General features: G+C 30.4%; 1 long non-coding RNA gene across 1 annotated transcript; it reads right to left on the bottom strand.

Moving 5' to 3' along the window:
- Positions 1 to 1,511: 1,511 nt before the first annotated feature.
- On the bottom strand, positions 1,512 to 19,209 carry LOC123668993. Its single transcript, XR_006745656.1, has 3 exons — positions 19,135 to 19,209; positions 2,795 to 2,800; positions 1,512 to 1,524 (listed from the first exon to the last, which is right to left on the bottom strand). It is a non-coding gene; the product is annotated as an uncharacterized LOC123668993 (long non-coding RNA).
- Positions 19,210 to 22,682: the final 3,473 nt, after the last annotated feature.

Here is a 22,682-nt window from a genome sequence, read left to right on the forward strand (position 1 = left end):
TTTACAATTTAAAAAGTGGAAAAAAATTGAATAGATCTAAGATAATGTAATTGTTTCGATTGATACAAAATCGAACAAAAAAGAAAATCGCCATCGATTTGATTTAATAAACTTGACTAATGAACTTAATTGCTTAAACTGTGTCTGTTTAAAATTGTATTTGTCAGACAATTGATTAATATTTAAATAACTATTCATCATCATCATCACTTCAGCCTATCACAGTCCACTGCTGGACATAGGTCTCCACAAGTTCTCGACAGATATTATGGCGCGTACTCATGTGTTTTGCCCATAGTCACCACGCTGGGCAGGCCGGCTGGTGACCGCAGGGCTGGCTTTGTCGCACTGAAGCGCTGCTACCTTCAACCTGTGTATTTCAAAGCCAGCGGTTGGATGGTTATCCCGCCATCGGTCGGTTTTATAAGTTCCAAGGTTACGGTTAAGTTGGGACTGTGTTGTTCTCTTACGACACCCACGGGAAGAGAGAGGGTGGCTATATTCTTTATTGCCGTAACCACACAGGGTAAACTAACTAACCACTAACAGGATAAATTAACCATTAACACAACAAGATAAGCACGCTAGGAGTTACTTAATTATTTATTTAACACTAAGACACACTAGAATAAATAAATAAAATAAAATGATTACGAGTAGTAGGTATGCAATATTAAACACCTTTCGCTTAAAAAAATTATACAAAATATTAAAAATAAAAAATATTTTAGAAAGAAAAAAGTAACACTAATAACAGCATGTAAAGTAATTAGAACAATATTTTGCTTGAAAACTTTCTGTATTATTGAGGTTCATACAGACACTAAACATCAAAAAGAACCTCTATAATGTATATTTGATACAGTGAATTAGTCATGATACAGCAAAAAGGTAATAATAGAGTGTAAATATGATGTAACAAGCAGATCTAACAAGGGTCCCGCAAAACTGTTTAAATAGTTTAACTGCGGAATCAGGAGTGTCCATACATTATAGATTCAGTTTGAAAAATAACGAAGATTTATCAAATGCAATTATATTTTGAATTATTGCAATAAACGTAAGTCATTAATACAAGATATAAATAGAAATGCAGACTTTCAAAAAGAAGCTAACTGCTATGCCATTTTATAAATAATAAGAATTGCTATTGAAATACATAAGGTACTTTCATAGTATAAGTAAATGGAAATGGCAAGATATAGATTACGTATTTGAACTTAATGATTATAATTTTGAAGCCAAAATATTTGTAAAAGTATTATTTGAGTTTACATTAAAAAAGTAAAAAGTAAAATCAAAGTTAACATCACTTACTGGAGCACTACGAGGAATTGTTTACTGTCTACCACTAAAAGTACGCTACTTTACGCTACTCAGCTGCTAAAACTAATCTTAACACTTTTCATGTCGCTCAAAACAAACTGGTTAAAAAACTATTTCTTTACGATTTCTTAACACCTTCAACTAAAATATATAAAGATACGAAAATACTTAGCATTGAACAATCATACAAATACTATTCTTGCATACTTATAAGAAAAATTATAATATTAAGTAATACGTATTAAGACGTATAATTAAGACGTATGTAGCACTTTAACTTTTACAAAAAATAAAAATATACAAACAAAAATGTTGAGAAGTTTCCAATGACAGTTCTACGCTCAGCGAGAACAAATTACGGGAAAAGGAACATTACATATGAAAGTGTATAAATATATAATAAAATGCCCACAGTTATCAAAGAAGCTAAAAGCATTCTGAAGTTTACTAAAAAAATATTTACAAAATCTCAAAAAAAAAATAAAAAAAAATTATCACAACTATAAACAAAAATCCTTTTCTAAACTAATAAGTAGAAGTAATAACGTGAAAAAAAATTAGGAAATAGGTTAAAAAACAATAAAAAAACAAGTAATTTATACATTAAAAAATATATCTACAAAATGTCAAAATAAAAAAAATTACCGCAAAAAAAATATTTATAAAAAAACACGTCAATTTAATATTATTTATAAACATATATTTAATAGATCAAAGTAATAACGTTATAATAACTAGGAAATAGGTTACAAAATCTCAATAAAAAGTAAAGTAATTAATAAATAAAAACCTTAATTATATAATATTAAAATTATATAAATAACTATTGTTTCTTATTTAGAATTTCACCTGGTCGCATCTAGTTAAACATTTGAAGATCTATGTATTTGTTTGTGTTTCGTCGCTTGTCATTTTTGTTACTTTTTTTTCTGCATAGTGAACCGTCTTACCATCGATGTAATGCGTTCCTACCCACTTTTATGCTTATTGTTACGATATCGTATTATAAACTATTGTATATTACCGACACGCTCGACTAGAATTATTGTAAACTTATAGCTATTTAAAAATGTATTCTTTCTAATGTATTTTTCATATAAGTGAATTGTTAATTCTTATGAGAATAAATATCTTTGACCTGAACATTCAATGTATATATATATATATATATATATATATATATATATATAAAATAAGTAGGTACTTAATTATTTAGTACCAACCATTAAAAAGTTACATAACGAATAATAAAATCAGAGTCGTATTAAATTTTATATTTGAAACGTCGACAAACCGCAATCAGTGCAGCAAATTCACGGGCGTAAAATAAAACCAAGTTCAAATCAAAAAGACCTTAACACATTACAAAATAATACGTGAACAGAATAACAAGTTTCAATCCACGTCAACACACGAATGTTCATGAAGTGGCACGAATATTCATCTTCAAGTATTCAAATATATAAACTTTTATCTAATACGTCTGCACGATATTGAATGTTCCGTTGTCTAAAAAATAGTCAAGTAAATACGTATTATTAGAGATAGCTCAAAAAGTGCTCATCAGACCTCTATCAAATATAAACAGGATTACATTAAAATCACCACTTATTGATTAAAAAAAGAATCATCGAAATCGGTCCACCCAATTGGAAATTAATACACATTAAAAAAATACAGGCGAATTGATATTCTTCTCCTTTTTTGAAATCGGTTAAAATATAGCCTAACGTTCTAGTTGCAGGTGCATAAGTTATGTCTTTGTAAGTGTTAAATAAGTTAATAAATTCGTTTGTATTTGGCGAATGTCCGAACGTGCCAGGAACGTGGAATAACAATCAATTTGTCTAGTTACATCACGCATGGTGTCGATGCGGCCTTGACTTTCACCGGCATTGAAACGACTCAGGACGTTACGTGAGCCTTGACTTTAACCCTCACTGTGTTAGCCATGCAAATTTTTAGTCGATTTATAAACACGAACGATTATTCGAGAGTAGAATTTTATTGTTACTTCATATTAAATTACTTAGATTTAAGTTAATAACGGAAATGACATAATATTTTACTGGCTTTTTATTATTACTATAAATTAATATCGATAAACTTTTTTAGTGAAAATATTCTAGATGCAATAATTTTCTCGGGTAGGAGGGCTTTCGGTGTGAACCCCACGTTGGACGGGATCCTACGGGTGCGCCGGATGGGGCAAGAAGCATTAATGCGGAGGTGGGGGAGGACCTGGCAGAGCAGCCGTATGGCACACGCGTAACGGCTGCCTTGCGCCTGGTCCTTGAGCGGTGGATGCGCCGCAAGCGCAAGCCCCTCACCTTCCGTCTGACGCAAGTTCTCACCGGGTACGGCTGCTTTGGTGAATACTTGTGTCGGACGACCCAAAAGGAGCCGAGGACTGGATGTCACGATTGTGGCGCGGCGGTGGACTCTGCCCAGCACACCCTCGAGGTGTGCCCGAGATGGGCGGCACTGCGTCACGATCTGACGACAATCCTCGGGACTTGTCACTGCCTAGCATCATCACCGCGATGCTCGGTGACGACGAGTCCTGGATGGCGATGGTCTCCTTCTGCGAGACAGTATTGAGAGAGAGGAGGCCACCGACGAGGCCTTCGTCCGCAGGCGACGAACGGGGGTGCGTAGGAGGCGCTACTTAATGCGCCTCCAGTAACGCCCCTGTTTTCGTGTCGGGCCGGGATGGGAACCCAGTCCTGCTAGACACGGCGTCGTCGGGATTATTCAGAGGTGAGCCGGATAGTCCCTAGAGGTCGCTGGAGGTATCATGTTGCCTGCAAATCCTCTAATGAAAGGGGCTGAAGGCTCCCGCAGGGGTTTGGTCGGTACTGCACCCCTAAGTGCTGAAGCCGACACACGGTCTAGGACTACCAACCCGGGCGTCCTGGATATCACTCGTAAATGGGTTCCCCTGCGATATAAAAAAAAGATGCAATAATTTTAATATATATCTATGGTATACCTACTAATATTATAAAGAGGAAAGATTTAATTGTTTGTTTGCATGGAATAGGCTCTAAAACTACTGAACCGATTTGAAAAATTCTTTCACTGTTGGGAAGCTACACTATTCGTGAGTGACATGGGCTATATTATATTTAAAAAAAAGGGAAATAAAGAAAATTTTGTTAAATACCCGTGCGAAGCTGGGACGGATTGCTAGTATATATATATATATATATATATATATATATATATATATATGTGTATTGTGTGGCTACGGTAATAAAGAATATAGCCACCCCCTCTCTTCCCGTGGGTGTCGTAAAAGGCGACTAAGGGATAACACAGTTCCGCTACCACCTTGGAACTTAAAAAGCCGACCGGTGGCGGGATAACCATCTAACTGCTGGCTTTGAAATACACAGGCCGAAGACGGGCAGCAGCGTCTTCGGTGCGACAAAGCCAGTACTGCGGTCACCAACCCGCCTGCCCAGCGTGGTGACTATGGGCAAAACACATGCGTTCACGTTATTTTTGGCGTACACTTGTGGAGGCCTATTTCAGCGCAGTGGACTATATAGGCTGTAATGATATATATATATGTATTGTACACAACAACAAAAAAAAAAAATAACATATTAAAAATTAAAAACTGTACAAAGGCTGTCTTATCGCTGGAAGAACGATCTCTGCCCGACAACCTTTGGGAATATAGGACACGGTATAGTGAAAGTGGCAGGGAAGTGTACAAAGAGAATGACGTATAGTGTCACCTAGAACGATATCAATTAGCGAGTAAAATTTATTGTGATAAAATAACACTATAATAGACATACATATACAACATAATACATATGTTCATACTAGTGATGTACGAATATTAACATTCGCACATTCGCATTCGCTATTTTCCGGCATTCGCATTCGCGCAAACCAAATATTTGACGATTGTTTTTTATTTCATTTCATTGTATTATGTATATTACTTAGATGATTGGAGTTGCCTAATCATACTGCTTCTGATAAGATTTACATATTTTTTTTATATTCTAATAAGACAACCATTGGTGTAGAAGTGCGAGTAAATGTAAGTAACGCTCGAAATGAATTATTCGTACAAATATTTGTTTCCGGACTGGATGTCTGTCTTTGTTGATCTCCCCGCTGGTAGCTGTTGTTATTGTAGACGGCTGAAAGCTTTTACATAAGGAATAAATCCACAAACCCACAGTGGAGCAGCGTGATAGATTACACTCCGATCCTTTCTTACATGGAGAAAGAGTACTTCGCTCAGCGGTGGTATGGTGCTCTATGCTCTAATATGCTCTTCATTCAGACAATTGACGGGGAAGGAGTTTCAACGGCAGAAAGGTTACTAAGAGTATCGGATTTGGTCACACTGTCTATAGTAACAAATGAAGTAATTTAATTTCTTTTCTAAGATGTTCCAGGCCTTACAGATGTTTGTTATGGACTGGATGCTTGTGATCGTATATATTTCGAATCGTGTTTGTTACAAACTCCAAGTAGGACTCTTATGTAATTATTTTAAATTAAATATGTCTGTTCTTTTCAATTAATATCGTATTTAGTTCCATCAGATGATCACGGTGAATAAGGTAGCTCGAGTTAATTGGGAGGGTCAGGGTTAGGATTAATAATGTATATGTATACACATTGTATAAATGTATAAATAGAACGCTCATGTCATATCTATCGTATTCTCGTTCTAAGGCGTACACAGACTGCGTGTCGCGGAAGATATTGCGAAATACAAACGCAGCCGTAATCAGCGCTAACTTCAGGCCCTAGCTATTGAATATCAACTAGTAATCTCTTGCTTAGATCATAATTTATTATAGAATACAACTTTATTCATTTAAATGTTCTACATATTTATATTATAGATTTTAAGCTTTTAACGTTTAAAATGATTGTTATTATACTAAATATACGAGTATAATAATGTTGTAGTGGTTTTTAAAAACTAGATAAGTGCAGCAAAGTCTAATAAATGAGGATTCATGTTATATTTATAAGTAATAAAAATATATTAATTTCTGAATTGAAAGTGGTATAGAATCTTCATTTGATACTTTCTCTGTACATTATACCTAATATTTATTATAAACGACCAATGTCTCTTCATTAATTTGAGATATTTAGTAAAATATAATTAGATGTACACGTAGGTGCATCTATATTACGGTTATAATTGTAGAGGCAAACATAATTATTTTTAATCATTTTTCAGTTAGTGTGTATGCAAGGGTATCGCGTCAAGTCACAAGACAAGTACGTACTAATTTTATAATAATTTTTACAGCTGTCTTTCTAAAAGTTTATCCAAAAAGCTGGTGTAGATTGAAGATGTCAATCTAACAACAGCCGTTGTGAAAAAATAACGAGGGTGTTTTATAGACATTTATACATCTAATACGAGTCAGTGAATACTCTGGGCACCGCTAGGATTTTGTATAATAGTTTTGTTTATTTATGAATCCTATAGCGGTGTCGCAAGTAGTCATTACAATTTAGTTTTAATAATACTTATCAATAGATACTACAAGTGAATTTCAAATAGCGAATATAAATGCCTACTGTCAGCGAACTAATAAGATTAATGATTGCGTAAGTCTTGTCTTTGATATGTAAATTATTTGACAAAATGTGTAATTTGTATGTCTTTTAAATATTTAGATCTATTGAAAGTGAAGGATGAAGGAATTGAAGTGGGTAGAGTACAATATTATAATGGATACATTGGTTAATCTTAAGTTCTCTTTCTTTAACATAAAACATTTTTTTTAGATTTATTTTTTATTTACAACAATTTCGAGCTACGAATATATTCACGTATGTATACATAATATTAACTTTTACAGAATTAAATTTGTTACATTTGTAATAGTAAGACGACACATGAACACCCGTGTGATTACGGCTTTTGAAATTAAATTAGGACTAAAAGTTACTTAATGATATTATGTTCTATAATTTTTCGTGCTAATTACTTCGACTTCTGGTCATGTGTTCGTTAATTATAATTATATAAAGGCGTTATTAATGAAATCATAAATTAGTCGCTATTGCCTTGCATAGTAAAATTAATATGATAAAGCCTTTAAAACATATTCATTATGTCATTTGTAGGCCTAGTATTTTTTAATTATGCGTGTTAATTTACAGGGTTGTGAGCTCTAGAAGGAAAACAGTTCACTGTTTTCCGCATTTCTGCGCCAGTTGTCGCGAACAAGATAAGATAATAAATAAGGAAATGCATGATAAATATGATCTAAACCTAATAAGTTACATTAAATTGTTTGTGTTTTTACCGACTTCGCATAAAGTACTAGAGCTTTACAGTTTGATATTTTTTGGTACTTATATCATGCATATTTTTAAAGATGGATGCAAACGTACTAAGTTACACTCTCCAAGATATTAATGATTCATTCCATAACCATACTATTTTTGAATGAAGATGGGACTATAAAATGGCATTACACGATTCGTAGAATGTTAATGTATTGTTTTAAATTTGTTGTTATCGGATTCCATTGATAAAAAGTCGTAACAAAGTTTGAAATAAACAAGCGAACAATGTTTGAAACAATTAGTGTTTTTATTTTATAATTTTATAAAACTTCTATACATTATGTAATATCAAAAATAAGTATTACATGAGGCTTTACAACAAAGTGTGCTCCAACAACTCACGTCCGCAGCATTAGGTCAAGGGAAGGCATGCTATTGTAAAATTACTGCAATTTATCTCATTATTTTTACATTTTTTTTTCGTACCGCAGCCATTAGATAACTCTGAAAACAATCGGTTTTTCCTTGACATTGCCTATACAAATTGCTCCTTTGAAACAGAATAAAGAGTCAGTAAAATATACACTTGTAACAGAACGAGTATTGTGATTATTTATTTTAGGCTATTCGTAAAAATAGACATTAATTATTCACTGATACTAATTGGGACTATTAAGGTTAAAATAGGCAAAGCTATCGTCCATATTCTATAGCTTAGTTAGTCTATAATTAACTTGAAAATAAACTATATAGTTATATACAAATATTAAATGGTGGAACCTACCTATACTCGTAGTAGATTTCTGTTAGCTAAAATAATAAGAAGGTAATTCCGCGACATTAACAAATATTTTCAAAATATACCACAAACTGAAGTAAAGTTTAATACAGACTGATGAAAAAAAAGCAGGTGAACTTAATTATAGTAATTATGTGTTCTCGCAAACTTAAAAAAAAACCGACTTCAATTACATACACCAGTAATACAACGTATGTAGATAAAAGATAGGCAGGTTAATATGCATTACCAGAGAAAATTAAAAAAAAAGTACTTGTCGATCTTTAGATCTAGATTAAATTAAAATTGGACCGACCGACAGGCACCATTTTTCGATAAAAAAAAAAACAATATTGATATCTAAAAAAAAAGATCTAAGTTAACACATAAAAATAAAGTCGAATTGAGAACGAACTCCATTCTGAAATCGATTAAAAATAATGCTTTTTAATTATTAATCAATCGAGATGAATCACAGTTAAATATTTTTATATTAGAATATTGGTCAATAAGATCAACTCAATTTTTTAAAACTGCATTGTCATCTATTTTGAAACGATATAGACACATCTACATATTTAACCTTGTGTGTGTTTTTAGATATCCAAATGTTTGTTCACATTGAAGGCTCATATAATAAGATACATTAGTGATTCAACATAAAAATATACCACTGATAGGCATAGGCCTCTTTCCCCATGTAGGAGAAGGATCAGAGCTTAATTCACAACGCTGCTCTAATGCGGTTTGGCGGATATATTCCCTACTATTACTAACGTGTACATGATAACAACCGGGACCGACGGCTTAACGTGCTCTCCGAGGCACGGTGGGGAGACCCACACTACGGCAAACATCTGTATGGCCAATAAAAATGTTTGTCATGTACGGGGATCGAACCTGCAACAACCAGCGAATAGCCACAAACCAGTTCTGTAACCGTTGCGCCAACAACAATTCGAAAAATAGTACAATAGTACAAATAATTTGAAAAAATTTGCCTTATTAGCAATTTTTCGTAAAGTTGTAATGCTAATAATGTACTAGGTAACTATCAGGTAGGCTGAACGCAGTTTAGTTTATATTAATTAATCAATATTATCAGGAAAAAGGAAATATTTAGAATTTAATCAATACTATTTATAATAGTACCACGCAGCTTCATCTAATGATAAGATAAATTATAAAATATAGACAAACATTTGCAGTTTCTGCATAATTTGTGTGTCGTCTGACTTACAGGAGTAATCAATGTACTGGTATTATAATCTCCGGATTCAAAGAAACAAAGTCAAATTATGTTAAAATAAAAAAAAAAAAACTAACTTTTTTTTCCATCTTCGTTGATATTTAATACTTGTCACACACATCTTTTTATTTATTACCATAAATAGTTAAAAAAATAATAACATCATTTTTTTTTTTTTTTTTTATTTTCTGGGAGGTATTCACACATATACAAACTTTATATCAAAAGAATCATCAACCATCATTTTATGTTTTATATATTTTATAAAAATATTTTTTGATAGATGTCAACTTGTTTACAATTGTCAAATTTGTTTTACAATTCATTAATTCTTTTATCTATTTTCCTACGTGAACGTTGTTTTTGATTTTATTATCCTTTAATAATACTCGGAGGAGATATCGAAGATTTTATCATTCGATTCGTTATATCATTCGATAAACATCTAACAAAAAATAGTTATTGATTTCAGACTAAACTTTGAGTGTAAACTCTTAAATACGATGTACATACAATTGACAAATTAAATTAGACTTATAGTTCTATATTGACTTAATTGTTAACTGTAATACTATATAGAATAATATTTACGTCACAGTAAATTTCGATATCTGTCGGAAATGAGACCGTTCGTGACCGGAAACGTCTAGGACCATGCAATTCGCACTAGAGGTTTGACTGTGATAAGGAACGTAATTAATGTGTTAAGATTTATTCGATATAAATGAGATGACTAAATTTTGTCTTGGAATTATGTATCAATGAAATCACAACTCCAGAACGGATAGCGAGGTCCATTGCCAATCGCGCCAACTGCCATCTCCAAATTTTAATTTAGTGAATGTATTAGTTTTAACAGTAGTACTGAAATTAATTTGATAATTAATGATTGATTGTAAAAAAAAATCGGCATCGAGTTGAACTCGCGCACTGAGGGTTCCGTAAAAACAAAATTACTAAAAACATTTTTATTCTACGATGTAAATAAAAATTTATGCTTTTCACATTTCTTCCGATATCGTTGCTATAAGACGTTTCTTTGTACCAAATTTCAAGATTCTGAGTTCATGGGTAGTTTTTGATTCCCTTGCGAGTTTCGAAAATTTGCAGCATAAACGGGTGCATCTTTTGATTTCGTTGACTTAGAATTTTGATTTTTTCACAGATCTAAGGGACAGTAGACTTGAGTATTTGATATGAATTTCAGCTTGATGCCTCCTCGCGTTCCTGAGAAAAAGAGTCTTGAAAGGCAGACGGACAACAAATAAATTGATCCTGTAAGGGTTCAGTTTTTTCCTTTTGATGTACGGAACCCTAAAAAGTGTCCAGACATGTGGAAGAATAAATATTTTTTAAATAAAAAAACAATAACGCAAAATATAAGGTGATTTCACTTAACAATATACATAACTCAACTCAATGTATTCGAGTAAGATATTATTAAGGTGGGCTTGTTATAAAACCAATTACTCTACATAAATAATTATTTGTTGAATATTTTAATAAATAATATATTGAAGGGTTAAATACTATAAGAATTGACACAACTTTGCCACTATAACGTTGTAATAATTGCAATTCTATTTTATGGTAACGAAACTCTAAGTTCCGGTAATCGTTCGAAATTGGTCTAAAATTACCTTAATCGACTCTTTAATAAAGGTAATATTGTGATCGAAGGTGTGTCAATGTCTAAACAAAGCAAATTTAAAGAAACGAACAATTTAATATATCTTAAGTCATGAAAAACTTATGGATTTGTAGAATTTACGGATGAAAGAATCATTTGAACAAAAATTCGTTGAAGACAAATTAAAATTCATGTCATATTTAAAATAAGAATAGTAAGTCGTTTATAATATAAAATAAGTAAAACAAAAGTTTTATCAGTTACTTGAAAAAAAATTGAAAACAATTGTAGGTACATGATATTGTACGGTAAGCAATAACAGAAGATCAAGAGCTAAGTAAAAACAAAATTTATTAGCATACAACTAACTTAAGTTACACACTTCATATGCTTAGAGTATGTACTTAGCTTTATTGATTTGATAATTATGTCAATCACTGTAATAATAATTTAAAACCAAATGCTGTATACTGTCGTATGTACTAAATTGATAATATTCTAGAAATACCCATAACTAAGTAACTAAATTTAATAAAAATATTCTTTTTAAAAAATTAATTCCACTAATTCCTTTAACATTTCGAAATAACATAAAAAATACATCAGGAAGTAATTTCCAAAACTGATGATTTCGATTTCATTCTCTATATCTCACTTCTCTATCAATTGTATATAATGATACACATAACCACAATTGTATATATAAGGCGTTTTTATCTATATAAATAAAAGAGAATATCGCTAAGCGCATAACTCGAGAATGGCTCGACCAATTCGGCTATTTTTTATATTTATATCTTAAAGCCCGCGGAAAGGTTATATAGTTGAAAAAAATAATTTAAAAAAAATAATTTTTACTATGAACTTTTGGCAGAACTAAGTTTGTCCGGACAGCTAGTAGGAAATAAATATTAAACTTAGTTTAAAGAGAATTAGGAAGCATTTGTAAATTGAAAAAATAATTGTAAAGTAGTGCTTTCTAAAATGATCTCCTGACCTTTAAAATACGTAAAATGTGATTTATTATTATTATTATTATTAGATAAAAAAAGAAAAATAAAAAATGATGAAACAGCGAGGAAAGCATAAGGACTATACATGCTAAGTGTGTAAGTTTGTGTGTCTAACAGCAATGTAACAATTCGTTTAAGGTCAACCGCTATTACTCACTGCAAAATAATTATGAACAAAAACTGTGACTGATAACATGTCGATAAATTTCTGCTAAACTATCATTAATAACGATAAATTAGTCAGCTTAAATGTACTGTATCGATATCAAAGGTCATTTTTGCAGTTAGTTTTGCTATTTAGGCCTGTTTGATTTCAATCAATAGTCTAAAACTTTTACATTCACAAGTTGCAAATAGAAATATTCTAAAACCAAAAGTTTATGATAACCTATTATCAGTTGGAAAATTCATAAACAAAACAATTTATTTTTATATCCTAATAAGGTTTGCTTGAAGCTCTTTGCGGTTGATTACTGAACTAAAAGGAAATGAGATAGCTCAAAGAGGGTATGCTCCTATTTCCTGTAGTTAATAATGTTAGCACACAGGAAATACAGAATTAAAGTTTGACTACAGCCCTTACGATCCTTCTATGATAATATAACACACAAAGATTATGTTTGATTGAACGCTTTGATTTGGTGATACATAATAGTTTTAAATAATTCATTTTGGATCAGAAAGATATGGTAAATCTAATATGTTAAAAAATTATATTTTAAGTTTTTTTTCTCAGTCAGGGAATTTTCCTGCAGCACTTCTGGTTGCCATAGATGATAACCCCGTTGGATGTTTATCACCAATTTCACGTGAAATCAGGAAAGCACAAAAATACTAAAGTATGTGTTACTGTAATATCATAAATATTTTTGTCATACCTTAATCTACAAGCCAGTCCAATTTGGTTCAAATTAAAAAGTTTAATTTTACGTAATAAATAAAACTGCTGTAAATTATATTAAGCGTTCCGAGCAATCGAACTGGTATATCGAGGTCTAAGTTGAGGTCACGTCATTAATAAAAGTGAACATATTTATTAAGTAGATTTACATATAAGGTATGTTTATTTATATGAGACCCGAACTCAAACTTAGGTTTGATTAGGCTTAGGACTAAACTTAGGCTTTGTAGTCAAAGAAAAACCTTAATAAGTGATTAGTACCTTAGTAAGTCGTTAAAAATTTCACCCTTAAAAGATACGATTAGAAAAGAGTTTATTTTTTATGTAATCGAATTCATTATGTGCATTTATTTCTATGATTATTTAAGTCACTAGACTCGTGAGAACAATTCGCACTAAATAAGTATAATAATTATCACTTTAAAAAATTACAAAAAAGTATTTATACGTGAGTTGATTTGAAATTGAACTAAAAAATTACCGGCCGTCAATTATGTTGAAGTTGATTCAAAATTAAAGACGTCATATGTATAATTTTAATAATTAATTAATTTACAAAAACAAAAGCAATAATAATTTTTTTTTTGTTGTTGATGGTAGAGTAATCAGTCTACACTAATATTATAAAGAGGAAAGATTTGTATTTTTGTATTTTTGTGTGTATGTTTGTAATGAATAAACTCAAAAACTACTGTGTTGATTTTAAAAATTCTTTCATTATTAGAAAGCTATATTCACCCTGAGTAGCATAGGCTATATTTATTGCTGGAAAAGATTAGGGATTCTTACTAAAACCTTAGTAAAGTAACCCAAGATGTAAAATAAATGCCATAAAATATCTTTCGTCGCATGCTCTGCGGAAACTATTGACGATAGAACAAAAGTATGTTCTATAATATTAAAGAAAATATCAATGACTACAAATAAATTCGCGATACTATATATCAAACTATTATCGTTATGTTACAATAACTACTTTTTACATTTTAAAAGTTGATAAAGATACCGACCAAAATTAGACCATGTCATTAACGCTTCTGTTTAAATCCTTATCCAAATAAATCATATTTGTACGGGTTAACGCACATTGAGCAATATGATTGTTTTGCTAATTAGTAACCTCTTTAATTTAGCTGATTTATTACGAAATTATTATTTTTCTTATGCAGATTTCTAATGAAATTGATATTTGTTTGCTACGAATGACGTCAAATGACGTCTGTACTTCTATATATACACTCAAAATAATCTTAATAAATTTAGTGTTAGATCGACTTTCATTGGGTTTGGTTTCCCTCATAACCTTCCCTCACATGTCGTCTCTCACTCACACAGACAGGACCATACAATATTGTTTTCAAGACTGTTTCAATAAATGTAGATTACTTTTTGAATTGTTCAAATCGGCTGTTCCATTTAATTTATATTACGAATTTAATAAGTCATAGAAATAGAATTAAAAAAAAACGCTGTCGCGTTGTGCATGTTGTTCATACCTTTTTATCAATTCTTATCCAAATTAATTATTTTGTATTCAAAATTGTTTAAATACCTGTAGATTATTCTTTGAATTGTTCAAATGTATATTCCATTCAAAATAGATTACTAATTTAAAAAGTCTTAATAGATATAGCCAGGCATTGCAGCGGTGCCCACATCTTATTAACACATTTAAAAAAAGCTCAAGCTTTGGTCTTTATTTAGCAAATATGTATAAACTTATTAATCTTTTATGTAATAGCTTCAAATTTAGGTTTTGAGATGACAAATCATTGGATTAACGTAAAATTTCAATATAACTTGTAAATATGTTTAATTGAACGTTATGCAATTGTTTTATATTAGCCATTACTTACTGTACAAGCTCTAGCTTTTTATGTAGCGACCGTATGTGAAAACTTTTAAATGGTGTATTTTTATTTTCTTTTTTTTAGCTTTAAACTAAGTCTCTGTACACTGTCTGTTTTCCAAATAAATCAAAATAAAATAAAGTAAAAATATAAAAAAAAAAAAACCTTATGTCCACCGGTGCTAAGCCGGGACGTGTCGCTAGTTATATATGTATATATAAAATGATATATAATTTATGTGAAGCAATTGTGAAGTTTTTTTTCTAAAAAGATGATATATGTTATTTATTTAGTAAATTACGATTTTATAACAAAATCTGTTCTAAAATGTTTAAATAAAGCCTTAAATTATCAGCCATGTTATTGCTAAACTGAATGCGTTATAAAGAATTAGAAAGGATATTTAGTAAAAGTTTTAGAGAATTAGAAAATATTTCTTATATAACGCTTCAGCCTGTAATATCCCACTACTAGGCGTAGACCTCTTTACCCATGTAGGAGAAGGATCAGAGCTTAATCCACCACGCTGCTCCAATGCGGGTTGGCGGATATGTTCCCTAGTATGAGTAACGATTGCTATCAGGTTACATGATAACAACCGGGACCGACGGCTATATATATATATTTGCGATTCATTGTAATATAATAAGGAAATTGTTAAATAACCCACCTATACATACATAGGAAGTCATCTGCTACTATTTACCTCAATTTTATATGGGTACACATGTTTAGTGGGGTATTCAATACTCATCATCGCTCATAGGTACTTATTCCTATTACACGTTTAAAGAAAAAGTATTAATAGTTATGCTATATAAAATTAAAAATAACTTGTAATCTCCTACATATACTCCGAAAAAACTTAAAATTAATAAAATAAATAAATATTTGTCTACGGAAATATCATCTATACTAATGTACAATGAGGTAAAGTTTCTAACCTTGTTTATAGGGGGTAATTTTCACAAATACTGAACCGATCATAAAAATTCTTTCACTAATAAAAACCTATACTATTCAGGAGTGATATAGGCTATATTTTATTGTTATTAGAAAAAAAAATCAGTTAAAAAAAATAGTATATGTTAATCAAGTTTAAGAAATGCGAGTGTGATGATAAATTTACTATATAATTATATTTGCAGCACAAAAATATTAATTAACGCCCAACGAAGTGAGCACGAGTCGGCTAGTAGTAAATAATAAGTAATAACATTCTTTTAAAATGCTTTGTTGGGCTCGTATATTACAATAATCATTCATAATAACGTTTATCTGTAATAAACAATTTGATACAAATGCTACGTAAAATATTTCATTTGTTTGATAATTGAAACTCGGAAGGATTTAAAATTATTACACTTAGATATGCCAGCGTAATTGTGTTTTAGGTAACCAATAATACAATTATTAAAAAATATATTTAAAAAAAAATAATATTCTACTTTTGCATAATGGATTTTTGCGGAGAACTGAACCATTTTAGAAACTTTGACTTCAAAGATAATCTACTAAATCAATTTTAAAAGCACTTATTACGTTCAAAAGCGATCAAAGAACATTACGACAATATATCAATGCCCTTAGTTCTCCCCGGTCATATTTTTAATCAATACCAATTGATAAATGCCCTCAAATATTTTTAACAAAATATAATAAATAAATAAATACAATATTATGATATGTACAATTTTATTTTTGTGTTACCCCACACACACACAGATTCAAAAATGTTTAAAATATTATAAATTAAATATTGTTCGATTAAATTTATAAAGTACATATATTCATATATAACGTAATAAGCATGAAAGATAATTTAAGAAACTGTAAAACTTGTTTTATCGTTTTATATTTGTTTTCTAAAGAATGTCTTAGCATAGGAATAAAACAGACGACAAAAAAGGCATACAGATCATTGCATGACTTAAAGGACCGTAGTAGTAAAATGTCAGACAATAACAATAAAAAAGCAATGTAGCAGATATTGCAAAATCACGATTTATTATATTAAAATAAGCCTACGAAGTAATGAAATTCTTAAATTACAATGTCTATTGAGCATGTCCTATGGTATGTGAACGAGTGGGACAAAAATGTAACTAGATAATTATTGTTTGAATTATGCGTCTTGTGGCTAATTGTAGAATTTTTATAAATTGTAACAAACTTTTGCAATCATTTGTAAGATAATTAAAATTTTTATTTCTGCAAAAGTCTGAGGTATAAGGGACACAGTGATATATCTTCCAGTTTAAGTTAACCGTGCAAGTTCGAACTTACATAAGTACTAGCGTGCATTAGGGTTTTCATAGGCTGTCATTGCTATTAAAGATTGCGTAGTAAGTTACAGACATATAAATTTAGAGTTTGCATAGAAATTGTTTTAATACACGAAGCCGAGATGTAAACAATGAAAAAGGGACTAGTCCACAAATCCACAAGACTAGTAGGGTACTGCAAGTAATATCCTGTTCAAAATGTGGTACACCTCGACTGGGGAAGTACCTCAACCTTACAGAAGATCACAGGTAAAAAAATATTTAGCGTTGCGTTCCTTAGCATTGTATTCCTGTCGTAAGTAAGGTGACCAGGTTTTTGGTGGGGGGGGGGGCTAGTGTTGCTGGTCTCTATAAGCTATGGCAAACGCTTACCGTCAGGTGAACCGTACGCTTGTTTACCTACTGTATTTATTTATTTTCATGGAAACAAACAGTATATAATACTTTTTATAAATAACACATCTATAATACCTAGTTGTTTAAGAAAAAAACGATATTGAATATTTAACAATTACAAACTAAATCGTTTTATGACTGCTAAATTTACCAGTTAGTAAATATATCGACATTTAAATCATATGACAGTAAAATTGTAATTTTAGTAAATAGTCATATAAAAATCGGTTTTTTATCAAATTTTAAAATAAGTACACACTCATTTTATTACTATACAAAGGCCTATGTTACCTGTAATTATTTAATAGATAAATTAATTTCTTCACGCTTAGCACGACGAAACAGTGAATTGGCTTGTTTACTTTAAAACTTAAGACTGGAGTAATGTTAAATGTGAAGGTTTAACGTAGGTCATTTGAACGTTCGAAATTAACTGGACACATTAACTTTATGCACAAGTCACAAAATTTTGTTTAGTTCAAACCTTGGAATATTTTCGAGGGATTAAATATATTTTACGTTACAAACTTTTTGAGTACATGTTATTAAATAATTTATGTATAACACACATGAAATATGTTGTGATGATATGTGTTTGAATTTTTTATGCAATTACAATAACTAGTTTTTATAATATGTATGTTGTATGTTTGTGCATGTGTATGTTGTGTTATGTATATTTTATGTGTCGTTCTTAAGCAAGAAAGGTAGAGAGAGAAATACCAGAATACTCATTATTCTAAAAAAAAATTCGCCAGCCTCAAATCTCTGCTAACTATGAATTCATAGTCCTCTCTCCTCTCTGCCCAAAATTCTTAATGAACGTCTACTAACTATAAATTACCTCTCTACCAAATTTCATATTTATGCTTATTTAACAGTTTTTGAGATTTCGTGATGAGTCAACGCAAACTTACAGAAGATCACAGCAAAATAATACTGTTTTCAAGCAGTATTGTGTTCCTGTTGGTGAGTAAGGTGACCAGAGCTCCTGGGGGGATTGGGGATTGGGTCGGCAACGCGCTTGCGATGCTTCTGGTGTTGCAGGCGTCTATAAGCTACGGTAATCGCTTACCATCAGGTGAGCCCGTACGCTTGTTTGCCGACCTAGTGACATAAAAAAAAGTCAATGACATCGACATGAAGTTTAATGATATGTAAAATATTCACCATTAATACCGAGGGACAAAAGGTATTTTTCAATGTGGGAACCGTATTTATACGACCACTAGAACTATTTTTAGATGAAAAAAAAATTATTAATTGTATTTCAAAATAATCCAGATTTCTACATTAAAAATTGTAATTTCGTTTACGAAAATAAGATATACCTATATATAAATATTGGTCATCTTCGAACACATTAACATTATAATAACAAATACCATACCAAACAAATATATATATTTTTTAACTGAAATTTCAACATCACAGCAACTTATAATATACATTAAGTTGATATACTACATTATTGGAACTGTTCATACAATATTTTTAAACTAAAACAATCGTATTTTGTATATATTGTATAATTGTAACGTGAACAATAACAGCTTTTCGTTTGATATATCACAACGTGGTCAAGTTCATACTACTGAACGCAAAAATTATTAGTAGAACAATTTACTTCATTGCGGATGCGGCTTTATTGAATATCGCTTGGTCACTTTTTAAATTCAACAAAATTATAAAACGCTCTCCTAAAAACTTTACCAAGTCAGATACAATTTTCTTCATTTCAGGTGTCGATATATATAACGAGTTCCATGAATTACATCGATTTTAAGATTATTTCCGGATTCAAAAATCTGTATCGATAGGAATTTGTTTCTTTTTATTTAATTATTTACAATGCGCGCCAGATTCACTCACCCTTAGTATGTGTAAAAAAGAAGTAGGTGTAAAATTACAGTAAAATACATTCTATTATATAACAACTATTTAGTACAAAGTCTTTCGCTGCGTCTGTTTATCTCCCACTCTCTGTACACTGTAGCAGTGAAGCAGGAAGAATCTGTATAAGGAAGGTTAGGTGAATAAATTGTAACGATTTTAAAGTGGTTGAAAAATGTTAATTGTTGAACACGTCGAAATAAGTAGGGCAAAAACTTCCGTCATGTACAACGCACTTATTGGAATGCTTCTTATACGAATTCAGTTTTAATCCTTGTCAACGTAAAAACGTTAGTTACTTTAAGCATTTTATGATAACCCTTTACAGTACATAATTTTAATTAGTATCAGTAACAATTTTAAGTAAAAACAATGGCGTTTGAACAAAAAATTTAAGTGCCAGTCTTACAGATACAGATAGTAATAATAATTGTGTTTGCAGGCAAACGAAGAAAAACCGCCTTCAATTATATCGACAAGTAATACAACGTAGGTAGATGAAAAAAATAGTCAAGTAAATACGCATTATCAAAGATTACCCCAAAAATTGTAATCAGATCTCGACGGCTTTCGATTAAATTAAAAATCATCAAATCCATACACCCACTAAAAAGTTATGCGGATTTTCGAGAGTTTCCCTCGATTTCTCTGGGATCCCAATATTAGATCCTGGTTTCCTTATCATGGTACCAAACTAGGGATATCTCCTTTCCAACAAAAAAATAATTATCAAAATCTGCTCTTATACGACCCTGAACATACATAAAAAAGTATATATATACCGTCGAATTGAGTAACCTCCTCCTTTTTTTGAAGTCGGTTAATAAGCATATGACGACAAGCCTTTGATAAAATTTGTAAACTGTATTCAAGAAATATGATTATCACCATAGAAAATAACTTAAATAAATTATTAATGAGCTAACCTCAAAAATACTTTCTTTAAAAATACTATTTAATAAATATATATGGGAAAAATTTAATGTGAAACCCATATCGCTTGTTTTATTGTTTTTATAGATAATTTTAAAGTCAAGGTCTTGCCTTATATTTTTTTCCGGCATTCCTCCACCTACATTATTGTCTCGGGTTATTTCAACCTAGACTTAAAAGATAACAAAGTAGACGCCGTAAGTTCCTTCTAAGTTAGCATTTTAAGGGAAACTGAAATTAATTATTTGAATTAGGTAATATGTAATTATTTTTTAATAATAATATTGAAGTCGGTTTTCGTTTGCAAAGAAACAATTATTATTTGCTTGAACTTGTAGCTTAAAGTAAATAATGGTAATTACAATAATAATTCTTAAATTATAGCGTATTAATATGGATTTTATAAGTTTTGAAGTAGTCCATAGAGGTTTTGTAACAAATTATTGTATAATTTTTATATTTAAAATACGCTATTTAACAAGATAAAGATTGTTCTTATTTCATTTTAGTATAATAAGTCAAATTTGTAGATATTATATATTCAAAATTATCTCGAGTTCATAATGTAAATAATCCTATATGTTTTATTTTAAATAAACGATCAACCTACCTTATAATTTAATATTTAATTATTATTATGATAATACGTAACATTAATGGATGGAGGCGATTTCTAATAAATGTGAATACGGTCCTTGTCTAGACTTTATTATTTCTGATGCATTATTTTCGAGATTCACGATACAGGGTAGGTTATCTCATCTTAGTAGGGTTATTTTATCCAAAAAACGCATTTGTTTTGGAGCATTGTGTTTGTAGCTTTTATATGTAAAATCTACATAATGTATTTCACACTAGCTGACTCAACTACCTCCGCAGGTACCACAATATTTCTTTTTCGCGAATATATTAGTTTTCTTTCAATTTTCTTGTATACTAACTTGGTCAAATTATTTTTTATTAAGAAAGATAGATAATATACGTCATCCATACATAAAAACTGGAAATTTTTATGTACCGTTTAGCGATACAGCTGTCTACGCGAAACACCATGTGAGAATCAAAACAATCCAACGCCCGTTCATGTTACGTGGGCACCGTTATGTGAAGGTCGTCAGATCATCGTCACAATGACGCAAACGAAAGTATAAAGTTGATGACGTAATAAAATTAATAATCAGGTTTACAATTTAAGCAAATATAGCATTATAGTAATTATTACGGTCCATCAAAATGTTATTAACTGTAATTACGTTTTAACGTATTTTTTATAACAGGTTTGGTAATAAAATATTCTATTAATTTAATCGTATAAAAACCCAATTATATTTTTCCGTATCTCAATTTCAAAGCAAAACTATTTTTTTTATAATTTAATTTCGTTTAAGATAGTAACTAAACTAATTGTAAAACAGTAACTAGGGACTTCGTTTTTCTAATAATTTTCACTTAAAGTAGTGGACACACATACTAATATTTAACATTACAAATCACAATTTATTTTCTTAATATTATTTAATAATGAACAATATGTTTTATTCAGTCATATTTTACACTACATTTTAAACAAGTAAGTAAATACTCTTTATTGTCACTTAATAGAAATAAAAATTGTAAGATACAAAGAAACATTTGGGTATAGGACACGTCGATAAGAATACGAAAAGTAAGTGTATAATATATGCATATCTAGGTTAAATTTTAAATTTGGAATAGTATCTATTGTAACTATTCCTATTTTATACTACCCTGGAGAAGTATAAAATTATATTTTGTGTTACTAATTTAAAAAAAATTACTGACTTGTCAAGTTGTCATACAAACTTTTAACTCATAGTACCCCTTAGAGTAATAATTTTTCAAAATAATTTCTCAGTGAACTTTTGTTAATTATAAGCTTGTAGTGCTTGTAGAACTATAATAGTTTTTTTTTACAAACGAAAGAGATCATAGACCACCTTAATCCTGTCCTGTCGCAGAATTCATTCTTAACGGACATCTACTAACTATAAAGTACTTTTTTGGTGAATTCAAGTTTGTAGAAAAAACTATTAAGGTCTTATATCATTAATAAATATAAAATAAGGTATTATATTAACCATTCGGGAGCCTATAGACTTGTTAATCTGGCTCCGTC

This window comes from Melitaea cinxia, chromosome Z (genome assembly GCF_905220565.1).
Source record: "Melitaea cinxia chromosome Z, ilMelCinx1.1, whole genome shotgun sequence".
Classification (NCBI taxonomy): Eukaryota; Metazoa; Arthropoda; class Insecta; order Lepidoptera; family Nymphalidae; genus Melitaea; species Melitaea cinxia.